The sequence below is a fragment of the Pinus tabuliformis genome, chromosome J, assembly GCF_031772625.1.
Source record: "Pinus tabuliformis cultivar Carrire ecotype Pingquan chromosome J, CPIR1, whole genome shotgun sequence".
Taxonomy (NCBI): Eukaryota; Viridiplantae; Streptophyta; class Pinopsida; order Pinales; family Pinaceae; genus Pinus; species Pinus tabuliformis.
The window spans coordinates 687,103,786-687,126,079 of record NC_142295.1 but is presented as its reverse complement, the minus strand read 5'-3'; positions in this window follow the sequence as shown (position 1 = coordinate 687,126,079).

The following is a 22,294-nucleotide window of genomic DNA, read 5'->3' as shown; positions in this document are numbered from 1 at the left end:
GAGTCATGGTCCAAAGAATAATATCTATTGTGGAAAGCACTTATCAAAATCTTGATACTTAAATTGTAAATTAAATGTATTTTCTCTAATAGGGACTGGGATTGGGCTCCCATGAACCTTAATGTAAAAAAGGAACCTATAATAAAAATAAGAAACAACATCTGAGAATTATATTAGTTCACGATAATGTATCCAAACAACTTGAATAATTAAACATTGTAAATATAAAAAGAAATGTTCCAAGATTTAAGAACACTTACAATATGCAAAAGCATAGACCGAGATTATTTAACTGCTAATTGTCTTTCAAATTCATAATTTCTTGAAGGAATTCCTTCACTTTATCTTCAATGAAATATTTCATTGGAGGGACAATAATTTGTTGTTTGAAACATTCATTGAATATCTCCCTAGCTTCTTCTTGTAGTTTCACAACTGAGGCAGAGTACTCTTTGTTAACACTAACAAAACTAATTAGCCATTTGCTAATTTCCTTTGTAGTAAAATTAGTTATACTATTGAACTCCATTACCTTTGACTATTTTTTCTTCTCTAATTTAACCATCAGTGTGTCCTTTGAGACTAATGTAGAGTCACATGTGATGTGAAAACTATTTAAATCTTAGACAATTTCTACCACATTGACATAGGCATTAGCTCTTTTACTTTCTAAGCTTCCATATTTATAAATAATGTTCTCAAATGTTCTAATTCTCTCAAATCATCCAAATTTTATATGCTCCATTCTATTACCATTCAGGAATCCTTGTTTCTCTTTCTCTAGATCAGATAGTAAATCAAGATTATGACTAGAAGTAGGTAACTCATTATCTACAAATTCCCTATCTCCCTCAAGATCACTTTTAACCCATTCGACAAAGGACTTAATTCTTTGGACTAAATGTCACAAATAAGAAGCCTCTTCCCATGCATATTAAATAATTTGCAATATTTTGGATATATTGTTGATAATATATTATTTCACTCCATTAAAGAGGTTGACAAGTTTATCAAATATATGGGGTGTATTGGTGGTAGAAATTGTGAATGGTGGTATGCATATTACTAGTGGAGTCATTAACAAAGGACCTAGATTTAGAGCATCTTTAAGCTCTTTTATTCTTGCTCTCAGTATCATATTTTATTCTTCTTGTTGGCTAATAGATTGTGCAAGCACGCCACTAGTATCTTGATGCAATTTCATCAGCCCTGCCCATCCAATCCTAGACACATCAACATCCATATATGTTCAATCAATACCCTTTTTGTTGTGAACCTTTACTCTTTCAATTCTCAATATTTTACCTCCCCTATCATAATTTACATTTTTCAACGTAATAGATCAGTTATCAAAAGTAGTGACTTCTTCGACAATTTTCTCCATCATTTTCTGATTTTCTACCAAATAACTACTAACCCAATCAAGTGGTATAACGTTTTCAACATCCACATCCATAGATTCTTCAATTCTCCCTATTTTGTGTGGAATTTTGGATTTGGATTATTTAACTGTTTGTGCTCTTTCTAGAGTGAATCTCTATGGAGACTCTACGTCATTTCTACCACCTAATAGCCCATCGTGAATTGGTATTTCACTTGTAGTATATTTTCTCTTTCTTTGACTAGAAGAAGAACTTAGACTAGTATCGAGTGTGCAAGATTGAGATTGTTATTTAGGGTTTTTGCCTCTTTTCTTGTCTCTTCCTCCCAATCAGCATTATCTTCTTCAACAATTTCTTCAATATCTATTAGCAATTCTTAAGTCTTTCTTGGTGCACTGCGAAATTCCTCGCTTTTCTCTCCAACTTCATCTTCACTTAAGTGAAAAGGATATAAATACTTTGAAATATATGTAGCGTAAGGTTCATTCTTCACAGTGAATTCTCCAACAGTAAATGATAAAGAAATAAATTGTTTTTCTTTTTTAGTTCAAATATAACTAGCTAATAATGGTATTGCCTATAGACTTTAGCAAAAAAATACCTATCTATAGCAAATTTTGGCAACAACAATGTCTTAGCTTCAAAATATAAATTCACCCCTTTTCCACATAGAAAAACTTGGACCTATGCATATTTTTGACAATGCTCTTTTCTAGTTATCATGTAATTGACTTGATTCACAAAGACATATTGAATTCAACGAAAGTTTAAAGAAGTTGTGTGCTTCCATAGAATGGGATACAAGAACTACATTGGTTCTTCATTAAAATTGAATTTAGGATTACAGGATCATTCATCAAACACATGGCTTGACATGAGGGATGTTATCAAATACGCCATCATAACGAATCTATTGCTTTGGAAAAATTGATTAACTGATAAGATAATTCATTGGAAATGCCATCAACCCACTTGAATATATATATATATATATATGAGTGAAAAAAAAGATTGAAAATTAATTTTGGGACATTTGTTGTAGTTTAATTACGCAAGCATAGAGCTAACATAAGTCCCTAAATGGATGCGTAAACAAATAAATATCTAAGAGAGAAATATTGGAAGGAACCTAAGAATTTGGAATGAATTCTCGAATAATGTTAACCTCGCCTACTTTTGACTTCAAGAAACTCTCTACATCAGACAATTTTAAACATTTATTTGGTTTCTCTAACTTGAATATCCATCTAAATTCCTTCATATTGAAAGTAATCTTCTTAACTACTAGCAAAATTGTTCTTGTTCTTGAATCAAAATTGTTTGCACACAAACAAACAATTTCTCTAAAAATCAAAGACTACTAGAATAGATGCAACATTTTCCAAACCACTAGTCCAAATCTTGTTGTTGTTTTTCTCTTCCACTGAAAAATTCACATACCACTCATACACATACGATCAATGAAATTTCTCAATGATACAAGAAAGTGTATTAGTCATATGAGTGCAAATAAATTCTCTCCTTCCTTTGCTAGCCATTTTCACTTTGTACTCAAAAATAATTTGTCAATCAATAACATTATGGATCTCATTTAGCTATACAATTATTGGTTTCCTTCACAATCACCAGTTGTTACTATTTCTTATGTGAAAATTGTTGCATACAACACTCTCAATAAATAGAAATTGGAGATATCAAAACCAACGTATATGGGAAGTAATGGAAATAAATCTTGAAATTCCAAAACCATCTTATCCATTTACTCTAAACTTTGCTCCTACTTTAATATCATTGATATACGTGTCATAAGAGACAAAATTTAAGATATAAAATAAATATGAATTATTTGTGATCATGACAATCAACTTAGAAATTGTCAATAATAGTTATAAAGAGAAAATCATGCAAGGAAAATCACAAATAAATATTATACGAAGACATGCTCAACTACCTCTACCACAAATCAACTTGATTGTTGAGCTGGTCCACACCACTATGTCAATGTCAATTCATTTTATTTGATATCATAATGCAAAAAACCTGAACCAAATTTGATTTACAAATAGCCTGACATGCAGTTTTGAGAACTACAATGCAAAGCTAACTATCAAAACATGTTCAAGCTGACTACATAGAGAAAGAAGTAGAAACTTTCTTCCAAAACATTTTTTACCTCCACATACATTCCTCTTGCACATTTCTTTAACACAACTCCATACCACACAAAACTACATATTAATCAATTAGTTAGCCATTTTCTCTTATTACAGTTTGTGTAATGAAAAGTTTGGTTTAGATGTATATTAGATATGAATACTCACAGAATATGAAAGAAACAAGTGTGATTGTTGAAACGGCCACTATCTTGAAGATCTATTATTTCTTTGAAAGTACATTCTCGATTTGAAATTTGTCCTAAATGGCATATCCAACCTATGTTAGCTATCGATAATAAGGAACATCACATACAATGTAACCAAAAACCCAATTCTTTGAACATGGAGAAGAATTGGCACTGATCATTGGAAATTTCTTCGCTCACTTATCTGGCAACCATATTTCATCTTTTCTCAAAATTATGCTATCAACTATTGATGTGCTCGATGCTACTTACCCCTAAATAAAGTTCAATTGTAAAATGAATCCCATTTAAAAAGAATTCATGAATATATGAATAAAGTTTTGCGCGAAATTGAAATGTGCGAAAGAGACTTGTGAACCCACTACTTACCCCTAAACAAATATATGGAGAAAGTGTTACGTGAAATGGAAGTGTGTGGAAGAAACTTGCAAAAGCTGAAAAGTTAAACCCATTTTAAAGAAGTTCATGAATGTACAGAAAAAGTGTTACACAAAATGTAACTATGTAGGAACTTCCCTTCTGCACAAATCCCTCCCACACAACAATACATATTAATCAATTAATTAGTAGTCTTGGCTTTCTAAATTTTTGGGCATGAAAATTATGGTTTACATGTATCAACCTACACTTTCACACCTTCCGCAAAGAACTTATGCATATCTCACATTTCTCGTTCATGTAACAAGGAAGAGGCTCTTCATTCAATAAATTGTAGCGAAAAATCAACTTAGCTCATGGAAAATGCTTCAAGATTTAGAAATACTCACATCATATGAAAGCAAGAACTGTTATTATTGAAGCATCAATTTTGTTTCACATTCGTGGTTTCTTTCAAAAATTATATAAGATCACATCTTGATTTCTAATTGATTTTGAATGACATCTCCAACTTGTATTAACTGTCAATAGCAAGGAACAACATACTACACATGGGGGCTTCACTCAATGAACCTCTGACATATCATGTTTGTTTGTGGCATATGGAACAATACGCTTAATTTGACTACATATTGGAAAATACCTCTAAAAATCACATTATTTATCCCCTTATCAATATGAACCCAATAAACCTTTCCAATTTAAAAAACCCCTACTTTCACTATATATTGTAGGTATCTATTTTTTCATTATCATTTTTTACACCTCTTTATATTTTTTCATTAACTTTGAGTTCCTTTTTTTATACCAACCAATATAAAAACACTCTACCCCCTCCATATATATCCCCCAATATATTATGTAATTTTTTCCTCAATATATATCCCCTAATATGAATGTATGTGGTATGGTATTGTTCCCCCAGTGAAGCCCCCGTGATACTATATTGTTGTAAGATAGACTTATCCCCTTGCCATGACACACCACTTCGTAAACCGTAATTTTTCATAAAAAGTGAATTAATATTATATCCCAATAGCCTTATTTTCAACATTTCATACTTTTCGTACGATAGTTAGACATGTGATTAAGGCACAATTGAAGTTGAAGATGTGATATTATGATATTATGTGATAACAATCTATGTAAGGTAACATAAGCTTAAACAATACTCCCATATGTTAAATGCATCTTGCAAAGAGCAAACAAACATCATTACCAAACTAAAAAATAAAAAAAATTCACACACTACTCTTCCAAATACCACTGATACGAAGTCAACCAGTGAAAGTTATTATCGATATGAGAAAATGATTTAATTGTATCACGACAAATATATAATTCTTTCCTTGCCTTGCTAGCCATTTTTTCTTTATACTTAAAAAATTCTTTCTTAAATAACGATGTTCTCAATGTCATTTAGCTCGATATTCTCGTTTCCCTATAATCACCACCTGCTACTATTTTTCATGTGAAACATGTTACACATGACATATCATATACACATATGCATCGTAAGTCACAAAAATGTACAAAATGAAATAAATGAAATCTTTGTATTGGAGATCAAGGTGGCATGGAGATTTTTTATCATCCTAATATTTGTCCTCATTGACAAATTTCATGCTATAGTGGATATAATTGTGTCCTCATCACTTGTATGTTTCATGCTAATAGGTTCATAGCACCAATTTTCTTGTTCATTGTCAAATATAATTCTCATCCTGCCACAACACATTCACAAAATGTCACAGAAACATTTCCAATAACCCATGATTAAAGTTAACTAGTATATATGATTAATAGAAAATAAATTTTCAAGTAAATATCAATATTTGCATTATTAAATTCATTGAATACACATGTGTGCATGTCATTTAGATTGTATGAGTATTAAATTGCATTTACTCTGAAATGTTATGAAATAATGGTTGTTCTATGAAACTATCAATAAGCCTTGTAACTGTAAACTAGCTTCCTAATTGTCTTCTTTCTTTTTCTCTCTACTCATGGTTCAAACTCCATAAGCTTTTTCCAGAACTCAATTTTAGTTATTTGAAATAAAGCTACCATCTAGAGACCAAAAAATATTATCTATGGTTGCTCACAATTGTGGTTCAATCGACATAGGCAATGGCACAAAGTTGTAGGCATATATAATAACTAGAAAATTTCATTAAATAAATATTCCTCTGAATTTCCCATTACAATTTGTGCATAGTCATGATAACACTTGGAATTTCAATGCCAAATGCATCATATGAAATGTTTATAGATTTGTTAAAAAATGTAAAGTTTTCAGTTTTCTCATCTTAACCTGTAAGGACATCCTCTTGTTATGAAATTTGATATTAATACTATATTCAACTTAAATACTAACTAAATTAAAACAAAGCTGATTAATTCATTAATATGTACTGTTGTTCAGGATGGAGATTTGTGGAAATTCAAATAGAGAAAGGGAACATTGTGGGGAACAAATATTTGTTCATTACTCCACACACCCATTCTCCCACACAACACCTCTTCACACACGCATTAAAAAGAAATTTCATTTAATATCTGATAATAAGTATTTAATATACAAATTTACATAACATTCGAAAGCCATGAATACCAAGATTAGTGCTTTCTACTTTGATACTGCTTTTAAACAATCAAAACCTTCGAACATAGTAATGTGGACAATTAATCACCCACCTTTATTTCTCACTCGATATTCACATAAACCAAAATTTACATGCCCCAAATTTAATAAACCAAAACTGCTTATTAATCGATTAATATGTACTCTCATGCAGGAGGGAGGTGTGCAAAAGAAGTTTGCAAATGATAAATTTATGTGGAGGACCGAAACATTGCAAAAGAAAGTTTATGTTCCTTGTTCTGTACACCCATTCTCCTACACAACACGTATTCTTCGCTCACATTAAAAATACACTTCATTTAATATTTCATAATAATTATTTAATAAACAAATGTGAAATCACAAATGTATATTCGGGAACCTTGAATACCAACATTAGTTATTTCTAGTTTTTAAATGATAAAAATTGTTGAACATAGTTTTGAAAACCACAAATCAAATCATCAAATCAGCTTGAAATCAAATAAAAATAGCCCATGTTGATCAACCCTTAAGGGGGAATGTATTCAGAGGTGAAAAATGTTATGAATTAAAGTTTTTGTTCCTTGCTCTACACACTCGTTCTCCCACAAAACACTCTTTTCTCATGCACATAAAAAAATATACTTCATTTATTATTGGATACTAAGTTTCTACTTAAAGTTAAGATAATTTCATGTCTGTCGAATCAAGTTCCCTTTGCACCCTTGTTGCTCATTAATTTATTAATATGTATTGTCATGTGAGAGGGAGGTGTATGAAAGGAGGACTGAGACATTATGGAAGAAATTTTTTGTTCCTTGCTCTGGACACTCGTTCTATCACACAATACTTCTTCTTCACATGCATTAAAAAGACACTTAATTTAATATTGCATAACGATAAGTATTTAATCCAAAAATGTAAAATCACAAATGCACATAGTATTCAGAAACCTTGAATACCAAGATTTGGTAATAATTTTGTTTGTGGAATAAAATTCCCTCTGCACCCTCGTTCCCCCACGCATACCCCCTCTCAGGCACGTCTTTTATTCCACACAGATTCACAACTTTGAACATTGTGAAAAAAAATGTTTCTATTTCTTGCTCCACTCACCCATTCTCCCGAACAACACCTCTTCCTCACACGCATTAAAAATACACTTCATTTAATATTCGAGAATACATATTTAATTCGCAAATGTATGATCATAAATGCACTTAGAATTCAAAATTCATGAATACCATGGTTAACTGTTTCTAGTTTGCCATCATTTTTAAATGATCAAAGCCTTCGGACATAGTAATGTAACATTTAATCACCCACCCTTATTTCACACATGATATACACATAAACCAAACTTTCCTTGCCCAAAAATTTAATAAACCAAAAATGCTTATCAATCGATTAATATGTGTTGTTGTGCAAGAGGGAGGTGTGCAAAATAATTTTATGGACACGAAATTTATGTGAAGGAAAATACAATTAATTTAATATTTCATAACAAGTATTTAATTCACAAGTGTGAAATCACAATTGCACAAAGTGTGCGTGAACCTTAAATACCAACACTATTTGTTTCTAGTTTTTAAATGATCAAAGTCATTGAACATAGTTTTGAAAACCACACATCGAATCATTTAATAATTCTAATATAAAATAAAAAAAAGTCCACTTCAATCCTCCATTAAGATAAAATGTATCGAGAGATGCAAAACATTACAAATTAAATTTTTTGTTCCTTGCCCCACACACATGTTCTCGTATACAACACTCCTTTATCACAGACATAAAAAACATAATTCATTTAATATTGGATACTAGGTTTCTGCTTAAAGTTAAAATAATTTAATGCCTACGAAACAATTTTTTCTTTGCACCCATGTTGATCATTAATTGATTAATATGTATTGTCAAACATTACGGAAGAAAGTTTCTATTCCTTTCTCTGAACACCCCTTCTCCTACACAACACCTCTTCTTCACACGCATAAAAAAAACACTTGATTTAATATCACATAATAATAAGTATTTAATCCATAAATGTGAAATAAAAAATGCACATAGTATTCAAAAACCTTGAATACCAAGATTCATTGTTTCTAGTTTTTAAATGATCAAAGTCGTTGAACATGTTAACACCCAGGTTGTTCCCTTTGACTCCCAAGGGAATACGGCCGGGGTAACCACTAACCAATCTTTGGATCACAGTTTCTAGCCAAACTGTAATCAAAGAGGGCTCTCTCTTTATGATTTGTCTCTGTTATGATGGTGTTTTTAGGCTAGGTATTATGCTCAGGTTTTGGTTTATGTTTTGGTTGAAGGACTTCTTTCAGGGCTTAAGGTGTAGTGTTCAGAGAATAGTATATCATTGGGCAATGGAGTCTGGAGTTGTGAAATGCTTTGAAATGCAGGATTGGTGATGTTCTAACTGCAGGGCCTATTGTGTATCTTAAACAAACAAATTTAAACTTAAGGGGTGAAGCATGGTCAGCCAACAGAAAGCAATTAAGAATTTTCTATTGAGCTGGTGATATGAAAGTGAAACATGTTGCACAGGAGCAAACTCGAATTCCTGAAACAAAGCTCACTGTGAAAGATATATTCTGAAAGTGCAGCAATTAAGAATTACACTTATCAAGATTACAGCTGAAGATGACATTCATTAACAACACAGATTGAACTCAGGGTATTCCTTGAATAAGTCCTGAAGGTTATTCTTTTTCCTTGTTGCTAAATATTCAGAAATTAGAAACATATATGGGTTGTAAAAGATTAAAGCACATAACAGAGAGAGTTACAGAAACTTATTGTATTGTGAAGTACACAGGAATCCTGCAGTTTTCAACAGACACCAGAACGCATTCAACACTTCAGAAATCCGAGAAATTCCATCACTTTCTTTATTAAACTCTGAAAGGATTACAACATAAGAACTTCTTCAGGAGAAATCAACAACAAACCTTTGCAACAACATGCGAAGGGGACTTTATAGAAATGTTTATACAAAATATCTCAGGCATTGAGTCATCTGAGAGAGAAATATCTTCATTACTTTGTACAGAAAAGTAGAAAAGAAGTTATTGCAGCTTTGAATGCAACATAACTGCTCTTTAAGTCTGTCAGATGATATTTTGACCTTTGGAGGTCACTGAGTCGGTTGGAACGCTTTTCTTTAATGTTGGAAAATGTGCCTTTACGTTTGCTGCGCTGTATTTTCTCGGCCCTGCCACCTGTGACTGTGCTTGCTGCTGTGGTGACCGAATAGCCCTGCTGAGTTGGCTCAACCTTTCATCTTTCCTTTGTATGCTGATTTTATTAAACTGTGCTTTGCATAACAATTCATATTTTTATAAACAAAATTTGGTGAATGGCTCACTGTTTACAAAATTGTTTGTATCGCTTTGGTCCACCAGTCATGTGTAGGTAATTGATGCCTGAAGATTGCATCTATAGTCTCCTCTGCCTCTGTATACTTATAAAAATTGGGAGGGGCCTCAAACAGGTGTTTGATTTCATTCATTATAAAAAATAAATTCTCTACTCTGTTATAGAGAGTCTGTCCTATGGCTGGCCCTGTTTCCTCTGAGGTGCTGGGCTTCTCATTGATCTGACTAGTGGAAAATGTGTTGACCCTTTTGGCATACTGGTCATGTGTGAACAATCTCCCTGCGCTATTCAGTAAGCTAGGGAGCCCTCTGTTTTCTAACACCTGAAACTTTTCCAAAAACCTGTTCACCTCAGTCTGCATATCCTGGGTTCTTCTTTCCAATGTCTGCACTAAGTTTCTCAGTGTGAGAACCCTTTTGATCAACTGAATGTGCTCAGTTCTGTTTGGAATTCCCATGGCAGCCAACTGAGTGCTTGTCCTATTGTTAAGCACATTGATCATCCTGGTAGCTATCTCAGGCATATTGCTTAGAGCAGCTCTTGCTCTCTGAATTTCAGTGTGTGCTTTTGGAATGAGGTCCAACTGCTCATGGATGGTTTCAATATATTGCCATTGCTCATTGATAGATTGACCAATGTTAGCCCACAGCACTATTTTAAGCTCAGCCACCACCTTATCTAATTTGAGCTCATTTTCTAGCTCTTTGATTTTATCTTTGAGGGCTTTTATCTCCCTACCCTTTTCTGCCACAGACTGCTTGGATTTATCATATCTGTCATTCACTTTGGCCAATTTATCCCTGGTCTCATTCAGCTCTGTCATTTGAGCTTCCAGGGCCTGGATCTCATTCCTCAGCTTTTGCATGTCCAGGCTTGGGGCCTGCTCTGTTGCTGGTGGTGCTGCTGAGGTGGATGTTGCTGCTTGTTCTGGCTGTTGAGGAGGAGGAACAGTAGGTGGAGCAGTTTCCTCAAGATTTATTACTTCAGGAGGAGGCTGGGAGGTCTGTCCTTCTTCTCTTTGTTTCAAAGCTGCCTGTAAAGCTGCCTGTGCAGCCTCTGATTCTCCCAGCTTTTCTTGTGCCTGGATGAGCTGTTTGTAGAGAGACACCAGCAAATCTGTGGCTTCTTTATCATGCCTCTGCTGGGCAACCTCATCTGTTTGAGGGTGGATTGTGGCTGGCATTTTAATCTTTTTCTTCAAAGCAGCCATGTCTGCATCCCTTAACTTCAATATCTCCTGGATGCCCTTGATATCTTTGGGATCATGCCCAATTTCAATAATTATATCTTCTAAGGACCTAATTCTGTTGTCCTTAGCCTGTGATGATGCCCTTTCCAACTCAAGTTGGGCAGCTGTATTATTAAGGCTATTTTCCAGCCTGTAGTTGTCCAAGGTTTTATTTGCCAAGGAGGCATAGACCATCTCACCTGTTTGTTTGTGCAACTCAATTTTATCCATTGGGTGGATGTCTTTGGCAAGGACCTCAAGACTGGTCCTTATATAATCTGCATGAGTTTGGGGTTGTGCTACAAATGGTAAGAAATGACTCATGATCATCTTTCCTTCACTGACATCAAAAGCAGACATCAGTCTTTGCTGGTTGGTGGGAGCCATCTTTAGCAAATGATTATACAGCTGTATTTTTATGGGCTCACTCCTTTTCTTTATGTCTATGAACTATTGTTTGATGCTCAGTTCACCCTCTCTCTGTTGGCTAGAGGAGCTGACTTCTCCTCCCACAGTTCTGTTCTGTTCCCCTTGAAAAGAACTTGCAGATACTTCCCTACTAGGTGGGCCCCTGCCCAGAGACTGCCCTGTTGGCATTTCCTCATCAGAGAGAGGGTTCATTCTCTGTCTTTTCTCACCATGACTTTCTGATGTGGTCAATGGAGTCTCTCTGTCCCTTTTTCTGCTAGTATCCTCCTTTTGTGGAGTTTGGAGGATTCAGGCATCAACTGATATTTCTTGCCTTGGAGGCACTGTATTTTGTGCCTGCTGTTCTGTGGAAATGGGGGCTTCAACTGTCCCTTCTTGCTGTGGGGGCTGCTCTTTATTATGCTGCCCTTCTTCTTGTTGCATTTCCTGTTGTTGTTGTTGTACCTGTTGCTGCTGTTGCTGCACCTTCTCATGCTGTGGCTGTTCAGTATCCATTTCTTTTTCCTTGCCCTTGCCAGATATATCTTCAGTGGCTTTGGGTGCTTGCTGGTTTGCAGTCGAGGAGGATGCAACTGCTCACACTTGTGTGCTTGGCAGTGAAAATACCTGTGAACAAAGTTCAAGGTCAGCCATCTTTTTAAGATTCCTCACTGCTCTTTGATTCAGCTCTTCTTGTGTAACCGGCTCTTCTAGGGTTCCTCTCCTCCATTTTGCTTGGTTAGCATGTTTTTCAATGTGAGGGATTTTTAGATGATCATAGCCAGAGAGCCTATATCTGAGCCTTCTCAAAGTGATGAAGTGGTTGGGGTCATAAGGCTTCCAGAGGAAACTAGTTTGGAGGCCAAGGAACTCAAGCATCCTGTCTGCTTCTTTCCAACCTTCCTCCCTTTGGTTATAGACAAAGTGGCCCAGTTAGTTCCTAACTTTCAACTGTGCTTTCTTGCCTTTGCCTGAAAAGTGAAGCACATCAACGTTGCCAAACTGCCTGAAGTATTCTAGGGCAAATAGCCTCATAGGCACATATCTGGGTAGTCTGTAGGGAGGCAGTTCACACCCATACATCCTGATGACGGTGTGGTGCTGGTAAAAGTACCAGTCCCCAATGCTGTATGATTTGGATAGCTGCAGGATCCTTTGCATTTCATCTGTGAGTCTCGGAGGAGGTGAGCCCATCATCATTGACATAGCTGGGTGAATGAACTGATCTATGAACTCACAATAGGTGTATGGAGTTTCACCTCTACAGTGGAAAACAGATGACCAATAGACCACTGATCTTGGATTGCCTTGGGCATCCTCTCTTTTGATTGGAAAAGAGAATTTCTGATGTTGATGATATAAGATCAAGTGGTAAATGTAGGAGGTATACCTGAACACTCTTTCTCTTGCCAGGTTCATTAGTTGCTCATGTATTTTGTCTGCTATATAGGTGGCATAGTCATAGCAGATAGGAGACTTGCCAGGAGCAAACATGAGCATGATTACCAGCACAGTTTGATCAACAAACTCAATGGAGTTGTAGCCCAAAATGGGACTGATCATGTCAGCCAGATCTCTACCCAGTTGGTTGAGGTATACCTGATTGATAGGAGGATACTTTACAGAGTCAGAGCCAATGTATAGCTGGTTTAGTTTGGTGACCTGAGCATATGTCATTCTGGCTCCTCGATTTATCAGGTCTACAAGTGATAGAGGGACCAGTTTCTTCTCAGTCCTGAAGCAGAGCATATCCTTGATAGCTTCTGGGGTGATATAAAACACAGTTGATCCTGAGTGGTCAAGAACTGCCCTCTGAGTGGGGTCATAATTTTCAGCACACAGATGGATCAAATCAGGGAATTGGTTGACTTGAGGGAGTTTGAAAATAGGGAGGCATGAGCCCCATATCCCCAGCACATCTGTCCCAGCCTCATGCTTAGCCTTCAGTTCATTGAGCAGGTGAATGTGGAACTTAGTACCCATCAGCATTTCCTCTGAAATCTGATAGTCCATGTCTGCCAGAGACTGCCATTCCAATTGTCTCTGAGGGGCATTTAATGGAGCAATGTTTAATGCTATTGGAGCCACTGGTGGATCCATGACTTCTCCTAGGATTTATGGATAGAGTTGCTATGCAGAGCAAGACCAAGAGTTTTCTTTGAGGGAGAAATGTGAATTGTTTGGAACAGAGAGTGAGTGAGACAGTTGCAGCAATTGAAATACTGCTTAAAGGAGTGATAAAACAGTAGCAGGACTGAGCAAAGTTTTTTCTGTGGTGAATTTGGTCAGTTAAGGTACCTAGTTCATGACTGCGCGAACTAGCTGCGAATTTCGACTCAATTTGTCAAATGCGGCCCTGCAGGAGTTTAATGGCTTCACTGGCTGGATATAAGTGCAGGTCACAGTGCGTTTAACGGTGAAAATAGAGTTTTAAAGTCTGTTACCAGTTTATTTGCATAATTATGGATAAAACCAGGTTTATAGGATGATTTTGAAGAATACCTGGTGAATTCGTCGGCAAGAGTTGCAAATGCAGGTGCAACAGAGGCTCTGGCGGTCTCGGAATCGACTTTAGCAGGCTGGTGCTAGTTTGGACGTGAGTAGCATGCAGAAGTAACAGTAGTGTTTTTTGCCAAAAGTGGAAAAAACACGAGATTTTGGCCTAAAAAAGGATTTTTGGCAATATTGGTGCGTTTTTGGGATGACGTCAGCATGACATCATCGGGTGGGGTCGGAGTCGGATGACGTCAGCATGACGTCATCGGGTGAGGTGGCGAGCTGCTATTGGTCCACGGGGATGATGCGGTGGCAGACACATTGGCACGGGGGCGGACAAAAAGGTTGACGCGATGGCGGGGTGGCAATGACGTGGGGATGACGTTGGATGAGCGGATTGACAGAAACCGGAAACGGTTGGTGGTTTTATATCGCACCGCTATAGCTACGGAGGTGGAATGTGTCAGGCGTACCTCCGATGCATTGTGGGGAAGGCGCGTGGCGGGCACCTGACGTCACCTTCTGACAGATATCGGAAGGTATCTGTCGGACGTCGGGGCCGCTCCGATATCAACGAGGGCCGTCGGATCACATGGGTCCGATCCGACGGTTGACGAGAGGGTAATCTGATCGGACAATACGGATGGGGGGGCGGGATTAATTTATTATTTGTTTTGGAAGCTGCGCCCGGCGGAAAACATTAGGATATGGGTTTTTGTAAAGTTTTTCAATGTATTTTGAAAAAACAAACATATACGCCGAAACTTTGGATAAGCGGCAAAAGGTGGGTTTTTGGGTTTTTTCACAATTTCAAAGGGGTTTATGGGTAGGAGGGGGTTTTTATAAGGTTTTTCTTTACAAACGGAGGTTTAATGGGTGGAATGACTTTAAAGAAGGGAGAGGGGTGAGGTTTAGGTTCATCAAAGTGACCAGATGCCAATTTGATCCCTGACAGAGGATTTATTGGCTATAATGCCAAGGGGAGGGATATTTATACAAAATTTTGGGATTTATACACCATGGTGTTAATAATAGTAGGGGAAGGGTAACATAGGGGAATTACATAATAGCGTTAGAGTTAATATGGGGAAATATGTGAATGAAGGGGAAAAATCACTAAGTTTACTTGAAACTTAGTTCAGGGAGTAGATCAAAATGAAAAGAATTTTTAGACAAGAAATGTGGCTTTTAAATGAATAAAACCACCATCAAACATCAAGTTTTCTAAGTAATTCAATTGATGAGGGGATGTTAGCAATGAGTGTGAAAGGGATAATTGGGAAGTTAGACATGCTTCTTTGTTTTTCTTTTCTCATCTTGACCATCAAGGTTAAATCTGAAATGAATACCACTTCTGCAACCCCATCTACTTACCCAACTACTTTGCCTAGCATTTTTTGTTTCTTCTTGCAGGGTGCACTTAGGCTTGCAGACCCTTACTTGCCCTTTCTTTTCTTTGGCTTTTTCTTTTGTTTTTCTATCTACTTCTACCCTTATTTCTTCTAAGGTCCCAGATTAAGCTGTTGGGAGCCTTTTCTTCTCTATGTCAACTACTTGTCTGCCAAGATTAAACAGTTTGGACAGACTTCTTTCTCTATTCTACAACTGAAAATTCAAAACATGGCATGATCCAGATTAGACTGTTGGACCATCCATCAAAATTTGAGTCTATATCAAGCTATAAGCATAGACTGCACTCTCTTGGAAATATGTGATCTTTGCATCATCAAAGCAGAGCATATTTGGACCTTTTCAGTGCCAATCATGAAATATGAAACCTATTGGTATAGGTAGCTAACAGAACATAATCTTGAAAACTGCACATCTGATATCAAATAAAATGAGCCAGCATTGATCCGCCCTTAATGGTAAATGTATCTGAAGATGTAAAAATTTACAAATTAAAATTTGTGTTCCTTGCTCGACACACCCATTGTCCCACACAACACTCCTTTCTCACATGCATTAAAAAGAGATTTTGTTCAATATTATATGCTAAGTTTTTGTTTAAAGTTAAAATTATTTCGTTCTTGCAGAATAAATTTCCCACTACACCCTTGTTCTCTCGCACATATCCCTCTTATGCACATCCTTCATTTTGTACAGATTCATAGCTCTATGCAATTGTTCTCCTGCGCAACTAAATCTATAAAATTTTAAAATGAAATAAGAGATAAACACACTAGAAATGCCCGTCTTACTTTCAATGTCAAATCACTAACCAAGGAACCTGGCCCTGGCCTTCCCCCCACAATGTTGCTTAATTCTTAAAGCATTATGTTAATGTTAGTGTCAGATCACTCACTGATGAGATGACCACTTATAAAATTAACACTTTTTTATTTTTAAATGATTTTTTTCAAGAAACGGGTAAGTTGTTATTGATAAAACTGGAAAACATGTTAACTCTTTTTTACATCCAAAATCTTTTTGTCTTCATCAAATTTCCCAAATTGATCCGTTCTTGTTTTATACCTACCCTACCTAGATTTTCTGAGAATTTTTACATCATTAACCTTATATATCCTCAAAAAAAACAACATTGATTTCGGCATAAAAGAAAAATATTCAAAATTGCACATGACTGAATCTTAAAACTACCCACTTCCCATGTTCATCTGAAGCAGATGTGTTAAAGTTTCTCTTTAATTCTCCCTCTTTTCTGGAGCTTTTGATGCACAGGGATGAGATACTTCAAGAAGGCTGAAAACTTTCGTTGGGATGCTCACATTGGGCATCTCGATAATCACTTCAATTCCTTCCACCTTCTCCGTAAGCATTTCCACCTTTGTGAGCAGAGTCTTCTCCATGAGCTGCAGGTGGATCATGTCCTCGCACAAATCATCTAATTGACGAGAGACCTATGTGAAGTGTGACCACACTTCAAAGATGATTTTTTCACTAACCTTCGTGACCAGAGATGAAAGTTCCAATTTTATACCTTCCATTTGTTCCTCCATTACAGGTGGATCTCCAATACTCGTTGAAGCTGTCATGATTCAGGCGACCAATGCTCTGTAAATATTTAGTGTAGTTTTCGCCACCATATTGCCACTTATGTAAGTATTACCACATGGAATGTCTCCATTAAAGGCCGAAGTTCCTACTCTTCTCGAATTTCCATTTTGGAAACCGCTAGACTACTCATCGTCATGTGAATGTTAATGACATACAATGTGCTAAAGGTACCTACCATCTACAAACAAGAGCGAGGATTTGATACCTGCTCTGTCAGCCACCAACTGTCCATCTTGTTGACGCATTCCCACCCTGGCTCCCGGGAGTAAACATGTAATCATCTATTCTACCAGAAGAATGTGGGCCTTTTGAAAGTCGTCTAGATCTCCATCTGAGCTCCTCGTGTGATTACTCTACCCTGTCGTATCTTCCCACTCGATAATGCCATTGGTGAATTATTTCGTTGTGATTTACTCATGGGATGTGATGGAAAGAGGGGGTCCCTAGATCAAGGATTAATACTCCTTGTTCAAGATAGGCTCCATTATTTTCTTGATCATCCACTATCTAGTTGAATTCTTGTTTTACATGCTAGAATTCAATATCGTCAAACCATCTAGTTAGAGACTCAATCTGCTTAAAGATGGGAGGAGAGACATCTGAAAATGTATTTTAAAATTTTCAACATTTCTAAATGATGATCATTGAATCTACAATTATCCAAAGTTGAAGAATTCTCTTTTCTTTTACAATATTATTTGTGCTGATAGGAAAATTTTATCTCTATTTATCCATCAAAGCTAAAAAAATGCCCCTGCTGCCCTTGCCTCCCCTATTTTTAAATGATTTGTTAGGAACTAACATATTGAAAATAAAATTCCCTCCACGAGGGGAATTATACCTCATCAAAGATCACTCAACCAATAGAAAATTATAAATAGGATTTCAAAAAATTAGAAAATAATTTTTGAATTTACGAGAAATATAAGATATTCAACATTTTCCCAAAACATTGGTTAAAATTTCAAAAACTTAGAAAAATAATTGAGAGTCAATGGAGTTTGACCATGATACGAGTGTTATAGTCCATGGCTAAGCTGGGACTAACAACATAAAAAGGAAAACAAAAAACATAACACTTCCTAACAATAAATCTTCAAATAATATTATTAGTTTTGTTAGTAATAATCACATCATAAAGAAAATTAGTGCCACTTAAATATATCAATATCACATTGTTTTTTGTTTTACTCTATTTTAATAAATAATAAAAAATATTTTTTAAATCTAAAAAAACAAAAAAATATAATTGAGTTGCTAATGCAATTTCTATAAATTACAATTTCTATAAATTACAAAAATATATTTTTATCCTTAAAATAGCCATCTAAAAAACCAAAAACATTGGTGGGTTGCTCATTATCCTTACCTAAAATTTTAAATGCAATCAATAAATAGAAAATTTGTGGGTTGCTCATTATCCTTACCTAAAATTTTAAATGCAATCAATAAATAGAAAATTTATCCCATTATATGTTGATAGATGTTTTTTTAATATAAATATAAAATTAATATGGTTTTCAACCAATATTCTTTTGCTTCAAAGTGAATTTCTCAAAGAAAATATGATTCTTTGGGATTGAAGTTGAAGGAAAAATATATTTTCTTGTTTTATTCATTAAAAAATAAATAAAGTGTTATCCTTTCTATGTTTTCAACTAAACAAATAACTTTGGTGAAATGTTTTAAAGAAAAATCCAATTTACTAAAATTCATTGTCATTATTTCCCAAAAAAATACTAGAGAAGACAAGGGAGGTTGTGAAGCAACAAGTCCCTGCCCATAAAAACAAACATGTTTGACAAAGGCTATGTTCGAAAAAGCTAAAAAAATTCTTACACATGTAAGCCAGAAGTACACATTTTCTTACGATAGCAATGGGAAGCAGGTAGCAAGAAGCACTCAAACTTGTTAACAGCTTTTTGAAAAGTATTGAATTGTTAGTTTGGGGAACAAGACCATCATTGCAAGCGTGAGATTTGATTGATTCTCCCATAACTTTGTATGGATAGAAAATATGCAGTGTCATTTATATTCAATACAATGCATTTTCTTTGCAACAAAGACAACAAGAATATTAATTTTCGGTCCATTTTTTATCTTAACATCATACAAGAATATTAATTTTCGGTCCATTTTTTTATCTTAACATCATACAAATAGGATGTTGTAAAGGATTTCTATAAAATTCAGGTCACCAACAATCTATTTCCAGTAAGTGCCTTATCTCTTCCTCATGTTACAGATTGAATAAAAGTCCTAGAAATCATTTGTGCTTTGCTTTGTTTCCTTTAAAGAAAATATGGGACTGCGCTCAAATATGGCCTAAGATCACAGCTTATTTGACTAATTGTATGAAGATACACATAATCTTATTTGACTAATTGTATGAAGATACACATAATGTAAGATTATGCAGCTTATATATGCGAGTGTGAGTGTGTGTATATGAAGATGAAGTGTATTGAGAGTAACAAAAGGAACCTCCCATCTCAGCGATCAACAAAATAGTATTAACCAGAAGTAGAGGAAGTTGTTTGTATGTTTAACACCCTCTGTTTTGCTTTGCTCTAGATAAAGAGAAAATTATAATAAACTTAACTAAGCTATCCGCTCACATACATCACAGAAAATAATTCTTTTGTCGTTTAGAAAAGCAGGTCATCTGCTTGGTTTTTAAGCATACTACTTTCGTTGCAACTTTTTCAGTGAACAAACATATATTAATTAATTATTCTTTCACTAAATGAAGTAACTTGTCCTCGGAAGCATTCCAAAGGGAAATTATAGTGTCTCAAATTCACCAAGGACGACATATGACAACATTATATGTTATTGGTGAATGAAATTTTTGTCAAAGAAATTTTGATAGAAAAGGTCCCTGCTATGCGACATACAAAATCTCTCGAGTGTCAGGCAGGCTGACAACATTTTTTTTCTTGCCTCATTGTGTTTGGCACGTATACAAGAGTGATGTTACAAATGATGTGATTGCAGATTTAGCTCAATAGTTTGTTCATTGTTTGGGCGTAAATCTTAATCAATAACAAACCATCACAACTATTCAAGAAAACTAAAAAATCATTACATAGGAGACCCGATGTACAACCAAATATAACAAAAATAGCTCATCAGGAATCAACATGACAATCATGGGATTCAGATTTTTGTAATGGTTCCAGATATACACAAAACCGGATTGGTCTGAGAACACAAAAAAGCATATGTATCGTGTAAGGATGTGAACCAAAGCTACAATTGTAGGGAAGAGATTGCAGTTATGGATACTTTCTACGTTTGCATAGAATTTTACCATTACCAGGTACATGAGATGCTCTAAATCAGTTTTGTATCTGTTGATTTTCAATTATGGGCAATATCTATGGTTGAATTTGTCTTGGTTTCTATTAAATAGGGGATACCAAGATAAATTCCTCAGATGACTGAGTATCCTATTCTCTCACCAAATGTGTTCATAATTTTGTCTACAAGTATATTAAGCCATTTAAATTGAACCTATAGTACCCCCATAGAAATTCAACTAGTGGGGCAACAGTCAACCAAAACAAAACTATAACGACCAATACAAGGTCCATTTTGGAAAAAATACTGTCACTGAGCAATGAAAGAAAACAAAAAAACCCAAGAAAAAATCATATACCAATCTTAATATTGTGATTATAAAAGAGAATATTAAAAATGACGTGCCAAAAAATATAACCTTTTCAGTCGGTGCCTTGCTGCATAAATTGTTATTTTGGTGACAAGAAGTAATCTCAACAAGTCGAGGGAAACCAGGCTGCCACAAATATTTTGTCTTTGTTTCCATGAATTACCTTCAAGCAATAACATGCACAATGATAATGTGACCTTATTTCATACTCCAATCCAGCATGATGTGTACAGTCTAACAAACTCCACTGAAGAATGTATGCATTCTTGAAATGAAACCTCTACCTCCCGGATTAATAAAATCAGGGCTTCACTATATAAGTCAGTGGTATATAAATATATATTGAAAACAATATCTCTAGCTCTATTGCATAGGCTGAATTTGAATGAGTGATTTATGCCCTCCCAGATTGGGTGGGCTCCTATAATAAGATATGCAGAATTATTTTTCCAGGTTTGGTGCTATTTCTATTCTCCCAGATCGGATGGGGATCCAAAATAAGATGTAGAATATCACGAAGTCTAATATTCAGAACAAAATGTCATACCCAAGTTGTCTTTATCTGGATTAAAAAATGCCCACAAGTTGAGTCATCCAATATCACATATCAAAGAATGGAAACCCTTTTCCAATCTGTGATTGTCTGCCCCATTTTTTTGTTGTTCTCGTGTAGACAAACTTTGATTCATGTAAGGCACACTAGACAGATAAATAAAAGCATGTCCTGTGTGACTGAGAATAAAATAAATAAAGAAAAGAAATCTTTCCAACCAAATAAAGAAATAATCCAGTAAGGCACATTCTACATAGGCAACCAATCACCTTTGTTGTGAGAAGTGGGAAAGTTTTTCCGAAAAAAAAACACATCTAGACATAACAACTTTGAGCATGTTGTCATACCCTCTAGCAAAGATTCATCTTTAAATATTAGAAACATGAACTTGTATTCAAGGGAGATAATGAATAGGTTGTGGAATAATTAAAGCTAAATACAATAAATAATAAATAAGATTAAATAAAAATCAATAAAGTAACCTTCCCCACTACCAAGTGGGACTTGCATGCATCAATGTTCCCCATTGGAATTTAGGCATGATTGGACTCTTCATCAGGTTCAAGAGCTCAGCGAGGTAGACCAAGAATGCACAAGAGTTCCTTGGTCACTGTGGTTTTAAATGCCTGCCCAACATCACAAGGACAAAGCAGCTTTAAGGTCTTGTTGTATAAATTAAAAATATGGTGCGTATTTTTTAATTAGAAATTAGGGTTGGCTTAGTGGACACCTTCTCGGCCCTACAGGTTGAAGAATGAAACCACCTTCCCCTTGTGGTACTCGAATGCATATATAAGG